This window comes from Medicago sativa, chromosome 2 (genome assembly GCF_051527215.1).
Source record: "Medicago sativa cultivar Bolivia chromosome 2, Bolivia_mono, whole genome shotgun sequence".
NCBI lineage: Eukaryota > Viridiplantae > Streptophyta > Magnoliopsida > Fabales > Fabaceae > Medicago > Medicago sativa.
This window is the reverse complement of record NC_140750.1, coordinates 37,034,854-37,042,267: the sequence shown is the minus strand read 5'-3', so window position 1 is coordinate 37,042,267 and position 7,414 is coordinate 37,034,854. Positions and strand designations below refer to the sequence as shown.

Below are 7,414 nucleotides of genomic sequence, written 5' to 3'. Positions count from 1 at the left end.
AATTCAAAGCTTTTTCTTTGAGAGAATTTTGGCGGAGAAGAGGAACAGTGAAAGTGAAAATGGAATGGTGAAAAGTGAGAAGAGTAAAGGTGAGTTTGTTTCTATATGGACCTTTGATCATGACACATGTCAAGATCTTATTTTGACAGTTTTACCATTAAAAATGGTATCTTTTCCAATGTTAGAGAACGTGGCCCACTAACTAAGATTGTGGGGTCAGTATTTAAAGGAAATTTGAATTAGTTTTGAATTAAATACTGACATCATTCATTTCGATGGAGAATGTTAGTTATTTTTTCAAAAACGTCTTTTTCTTCTTCGATGAAATCGAAAATGGCGTTTCTGGGGGGCAATTTGTTAGCCAATATATTTTACTAGCTGTAATAAATGTGGTCAAAGTATAGTTGACCTAGATTTAAAGAAGATTCGAACAGAGTGTTGTATTGAAAGCAAAGATAGGTTCGAAGATGGTAGAAGACTTCGATAGAGCAATTTTCGAAGGTGGTTATCAACAGTTATTCTTTAAGTCAGTTTGTATTTTAAGTTTGTTTTCAAATAAGCAAAACTGTCGACTTGTGGCAGTTGTAGTTTGAATTTCAAAGAAGTGTAGTTATTTCTAGACTTAGTATAAATAGTAGTTTTTCATAGGAAAAACGGGTCACAATTCCATCATACAAACTTACACTCAAAGTATCCGTATGGAAGCGAGAAACGAGTCACAAGTTGCAATGTATGAATCTGTGTACCAACTTTCATTTAATCAATACAATTTACCCTTTTTTCTTTAAGTGTTCTTGCACTTTACTTTATTAAGTTCGATTGAGTTCAAGTGGATTGAATTCGATTGTTTTTATCGTATTTCTTATATTTTCGACACCAAAAACACAGAATTTCTAACAACAAGAACAAACACAATATGTCCTAAGATTTACTGGTTGATCTTGCAAGTTACCATTTGTAAACCAGCGGTTGTTTGCGAAAATCCAACGTAAACAGACTCATGGGTGGTATTTTAATCATAACTCATGTTATTCTGATTTTCTATCTCTTTATTTATACGAGATAATTGGGCTATTCATCAATTATTATTATTTTTCTCCTCAACTTACCATAATTTTACTTCTTCCTCCCCACGTGATGCATTACTTCTACTCTGCACCTCCCACTTCTATTTTCTAATCATATTAATCATCATCCCCTATCAATCACAATAATAATTAAAACTCTGTCTATTTACCCTCATTAATTTAATAAAATAGAAAATTGGGGTGTTACACAGAGTCCAATGAAAATTTTAGGGCAGGACAACTGGTCGGTTCGGTTGGATTTCAAGTGAAAACCCCGAATCCAAAGCAAAGCACGGATGATGATAAGCCACCCATCTCGGTCCGTTAATACCATTAGATTGATCGGTTTTGGTTTATTCAGTTTGTCAGATGGGTCAGGCGAGTTCAATCGGTTTGCATTTCAGTTCAATAAATCAACAAAATAACAATATAGAACAATGTAGAAGAAGGATTTTATGGTTATCCAAAAAAATTCAATGGTACAATGATTCAATAACATAGAATAAGAAGATAATCCATAGAAATGAAAAGAAATCAGATCATATGAGAATGGTGAAGAGTATGATGAGATCAAAAGCCCATGAATCACTAAGAAAAGGAAGTGAAGAGAGAGGTCGTCGATACCAAGAGAATAAACAAAAGAGCATTTTGCAACTATATCCATTAATCAAGAACCTAAGATTGAGAAAGAAAATCAAGTTGAGGGAAGAAATAGATCTGGTTTTGATTGAGGCGGTACATGTTTAGGTTAAGGAAGTTATGAAGGAGATGAATAGAGTGGGGGAGAATAGAAACGAGAGACTAGATAGAATTGCAAGAATCTAGAGTATTGTTTGTTGTATGGTTGTTTGTTAAAAGCTTGTTTAGTTGGGCTTAGAATGAGTTTGGTATTTGGGCCAAGAGATGTTGGGTTGTATGTGTAAACTTAACACTTATATATATATATATATATATATATATATATATATATATATATATATATATATATATATATATATATATATATTGGGCCGGTCGGTTTTGGATACCATTTGGCCACTAAACGTGAATCAAACCGACCCATGGTTTGTCCACTTCAATCCATATTTTTTACCCATGAAACCCGCCCACCCATTTGAACCAGCCCGTTTCGGTTTTCAATGGATTAGATAGCATGATTTAGGTCAGATATGATAATTTTGTCCACCCCGAGGAAATTTAACTAGTAGGTAAAACTTTACCGATTGATTTAAATCACATCAACAGCTCATGGGAAAAATTTGTACTTATATTTTATTCCATCTGACAGAGAAACAAGATATTCTAAAACTATAGGTCTTACAAGTGTAAGGCTAGAAAAATAATGTGATAGATATAAAAATTACTAAGATATCTAGAAAATTTAAAGAGATGAATACAATCAAGTTAATATTATTTGCTTCCATATTAATATCAATACCATAATCTTAGTGTACAAAATAATAACTACAAGGCTCGTAAAACTAGAAAACAAAAAAACAGGGCCCTAACACAATAGTTTAATGACAACTCATTGATGATTCCAATAGAGCACTTGTGTACCTTCTTGGGTTTGGAATTCATAGAATCTATGGCATAATTTTATCACATACACACCACCCATTAGAACACCTCGGTTTAAAACTAGGCCAGCACATACTTTTTGGGCAATCAAAATCTTCAAGACATATAGGACCCGCTATAATACAAAATTAATTAAAAGTATTGTAATAAAATGGGATAAAATTGTGTACTAATTGAATAAGAGAAAACATGAAAAGGATAAAAAAAGGCATACCTTCAAGGTTTGTTGCAAAGAGAAATATGGAAAGAAATATAATAATAACGTAAATAAACTTGACAATATCAGCCATATTTCTCCCCATTTTCATGTATCAAATAAAGTTGATTTCTAATATTTATAATTTATAAATATCATGATATTATTACTTAAATAAATATTTGTTAGCATGTATGGAGTAGTAAAGAAGTTTTCTTGAACTTAGAATTAATATTAAATGACTCTTAGGTAAATAAATATGTTGTGTTTGTCCCTTCAACACCCTTAAGTAATCACTTACCAATCATAAGGGGGAATTTATGATTGGTTTTATGTATATTTTTATTGATGAAAAGGCATGTAGTACAATCCAAATTTCTAAACCATATAGAAGTTACTCTGCAAGCCGATCCAACTGGTAATTTTCATAAGTTAGGATACCCTCCATTTAGGACCCTCTCAATTTGTCCTATTTAAGTAGATAAAGACACAAACTTTTGAAAAGTATAAATAACTAATGATGGTGGGACCCATTATCTATTTTTGTGTAGGTCTATCTTTCTCTAAATGATATTCTCTATTTATTTTAAGAAAATTAAGAAGATCCTTTCTCAATTTTTCCATTCGTATGAGATACCTCTCGAAAAATGCGCTTTGTATCACACAGTCGATTTTACAAGCAAAATAGAGGAGTATTGCATTAATTTCTTATAATTTAGGGACATTTATAATGTTTTTTATATTTGAGTATGTAATTTTATTCTTCTCGAAACATAGTAATTTTGAGGTGTTTTGTTGCAATTCTAGAAGAAATCATGCATATCGGCAAAGCAAGACATCTGACGATTTGTGAAGTCCTTGGGAATATGAATAATGAAGATTCAAGAGGAATCCGAAGACATTACAGAGGGAAGAATTTTGTTCCCAAGTTCCAAGATATCTTACATAGAAGCAAACACCCAAAAAGGCAAAGAAACAAGAGTTTTCAGCACCGGATGGCACTCACATGCGGCCAACGTAGAGAGTGGGGCGTCAGGCGCCTAGGAACAATACACTGGGGTGCCGAGCGCATGAATTTAGGTTCCTAGCACCCAAATCACCTCTCACATGCACCTGGAGCATGTTTAGAGGCGCCTGGCGCTGTGTTGTGACTTTTTGGTGAAGAAAGCCCGATAATTTAGCCCAAGTTCAGGTGGAAACTCTCCCTATAAATATCGTATTCCTCATTCACAATTTCTCATTCAGAACTAAGAGGTTCAAGAGGAAGGCAAGCACTAAGATCTTCAAGGAAGAAGTCTCTCTCCTCACTCAAGCTTTTTCTAGGGTATGTTTTATTTCTTTTGTAATTTGTTTAGTTACCATGAGTAACTAAATATTTTTAGGCTAGGTTCTAAAATGAACCTCTATTTTGTTTGTAGGATAATTATTTAATTTAAATTCTATTATTCAGTTATTTTCTGTTCGCTATTTAGTTTTATTGTAGTGCATAAGATTTGTCTCCTCTGAAGCATAATTAGGATGTATATCTATCTAATTAGGATGTAATTAATCAGTAACTAGAGAAACAAACCAAAAGTGAGTGTACCCTGATAGTAAGTACTTAGGGAGGTGACATACCTGTAATTGATGCACATCTGCTGAAATCAGATAGTAACTAGTTAGTAATTAAGGAAACAGGTGACTTCATGACTTAAATCAAGCCAGTAACTCAATTCTTCTTTCACCTTGGTAAGGTAGACGCTAATAGGGATTCTTGTATTTATAACTACCGAGAGGGAGTGTGTGTTATGTACTTCTAAGATTCATAGATGAGGGGGCCTTTAGGAACATTGGGAAGTCATACCTTTAGAAATTTAGGAACGCTAATTTAAGTATATGTTTCAATTACCTATGAGCTAGTAAGACCCCCACAATTCGTCACGTGGATCAAAAAGTGCAAATCGACAGACGGAGGGATAGACCTACATCTCTGAGAGTGTAAGACACAACACATAAGAATCACCATGTGACCAGCAGGGTCAATTTCACAGCTGATTTGGTTATTACATCCCGACGAACTCAGCATTTAGATAGTATACTTAGAATACCAAAATTGAAATAAATGTTATTTAATTCCAAAAAATAAATAGAGGGGATTCAAAGAATCCTAACCGCCGTTAACATTTTGCAATCAAAATAGGTAAACTTTGCTCTGGTGCAAATAGATTAAATTGAAAAACTCTAAACCCTTATCTTTTTATTTATTTTATTGTTCCCAGATAAGTAACGTGAATTGTTTGGTTGAAACGACAATCCCTATGGATATGATTCTCTACTTACACTTTATTACTTGGTAAACGATTGGGTAAACTTGCCTAATCTGACCATCGGGTACTAAAAGAATACTTATAAGAGCAATTGGAATTTAAAGAGAGGAATTGGGATCAGACTCTGAAGAAGTTTAGCCTAATTCCTTGAATTAGGTTTTCATTATTACTTGCATCAATAAGGTTCAATTCCTAGCCAATTCATCAATTGCATATACATTGTGTTTTTTATTTTTAGCTTGTTATATTTTCTTGTAGGTTTGGTTTTGAAATTATCTTGTTTTGCAAATTGTTCAGGTATTATTAATTATTGATTGAAATAAGATTTAGCTTGTGAATCACTCAATTCTCTTGTAAATCTTATTAGTGTATAGGTTTAACTATTTGTCATAGTTTGTGATTGTTCAAAGCATATTTCTAATTAGTCAAAATATTTCAAAACGCTTTCGCCAAAACTGTTGGAATAAAATGTGTTTAACATTACCCTTTGAGAGTTTTGATGATAACAATGTATTAAATATTTTCAATTGGATAAGCTAATATTTGTTCAAGTGTACAGGACCATAGATAAAAATTTGACATCATAAACAGGTTCTGGAATAACAAAAGAGAGCTAAGGAATCAACAAAAAGGAAGCTTGAAGCATCTGAAGAGAAGTGCTCCTGAAGTATTGTGCTCCAGAAGTGATGACGTCATCAGAAGCAAGTTCATCAGAAGCATCTCATCAGAAGCTGAAAATCACCAGAAGCTAAAGTTCATCAGGAGATGCAAGACTTAAAGCTTCAAAGGCTATTCAATGGATTTAATCTCGTCTAAGCATTCCAAAAGACTGGAAGTGTGAAGCAACGACTATTTTGAAAGGATTTGAAGGCATTGGATGCTTGTTTCTTTTAAAGAACGTTGACAAAGTACAATTGTACGAAGTGTACAACCACTACCTCCACTACTCTGTTTTTGTCTCTACTACAAGACAAGAAAAATAGCTCTGCCTGCAACGATGTTCCTTCACAATTGGAATGAATTTAAAATTGATCCTTCATAGGGCAATAACCATATCAGGCAAAAGATCATTGGTGATTGATAAAAGCTTCAAACGACTCTATTTTGATGTGCTGGCAATTCACAACGTCTCTTTCACACCTCTATATAAAGGAGTGAATACTTAGAGATTAAAGAAGGACTCAACAACAATTTACAAAGTGTCAAAACTCTGCTGAAATTGTTCTGCATTCAAAAGTTCACTTAGAATTTCTTTTACAAAGTTCATATCTTAGAAATTCTAGAGTATTAAGAGTCTGTATCTGATTTGTATTGTGAACACCACTGATTGTATATCAAGTGTTCAACCTCAAACATTTTCTTTGTAAATCTGTTTGAATAGAAGTCTCTTGCAGTTGTGCTTGAGCATTAGAAGTCTCTTGATTGCGTTCAGGAACATAGGAAGTCTCTTGCAGTTGTGCTTGAGCAGTTTGAAGTCTCTTGCTAAGTTTATCAGTGAGCAGTTGTAATTAGATATTACATTTTAGTGAACTCTCCTTGGAAGTGAAAGGGGAACATGACTACTTCCGGTTTGTGGAAGGAACATGTATAATTGCTTTATGTCTTTCTTCTTCTCTCTCTCTGTTTTTATCCGCTGCATTCAGATTCTGATTATCACTTTAGAAGCTGTCTCAATTAGCTTCTGACCAGTGTGTTCCATATGATTATGGTGACAACGAGAAATCTAACTCTGGAAAAGTTCCTAAGTTCAGTGGAGATCCTGAAGAATTTTCTTGGTGGAAAACCAACTTCTACAGCTATGTCATGGATTTAGATGAAGAACCATGAGACATACTTGAAGATGGTGTTGGTGACTTGGTCCTTGATGAAGAAGAAGCTGTTGTTGATAGAAAGAGACATACTCCTGCTCAAAAGAAACTTTACAAGAAGCATTATACTATCAGAGGAGCACTTGTCACTGCTATACCTAAAGCAGAGTATATGAAAATGAGTGACAAATCCACTGCTAAGGTAATGTTTGCTTCTCTTTGTGCAAACTATGAAGGCAGCAAGAAAATCAAAGAAGCAAAAGCTCTTATGCTTGTTCATCAGTATGAGTTGTTCAAGATGAAGGATAATGAAACTATTGAGGAGATGTACTTAAGGTTTCAAACCATAGTCTCTGGACTACAAATACTGAAGAAGAGCTATGTTGCTTTTGATCATATGAGCAAGATACTAAGAAGCTTGCCTGCTAGATGGAGACCTAAGGTTACTGCTATTGA

The 7,414-nt window shown here is 33.8% G+C and overlaps 1 long non-coding RNA gene across 1 annotated transcript; it reads right to left on the bottom strand.

Annotated features, from left to right (window-relative positions):
• Window positions 1-2,457: 2,457 nt before the first annotated feature.
• LOC146946635 (uncharacterized) lies at window positions 2,458-3,073 on the bottom strand. Its single transcript, XR_015026787.1, has 2 exons — window positions 2,863-3,073; window positions 2,458-2,763 (listed from the first exon to the last, which is right to left on the bottom strand). It is a non-coding gene; the product is annotated as an uncharacterized LOC146946635 (long non-coding RNA).
• Window positions 3,074-7,414: the final 4,341 nt, after the last annotated feature.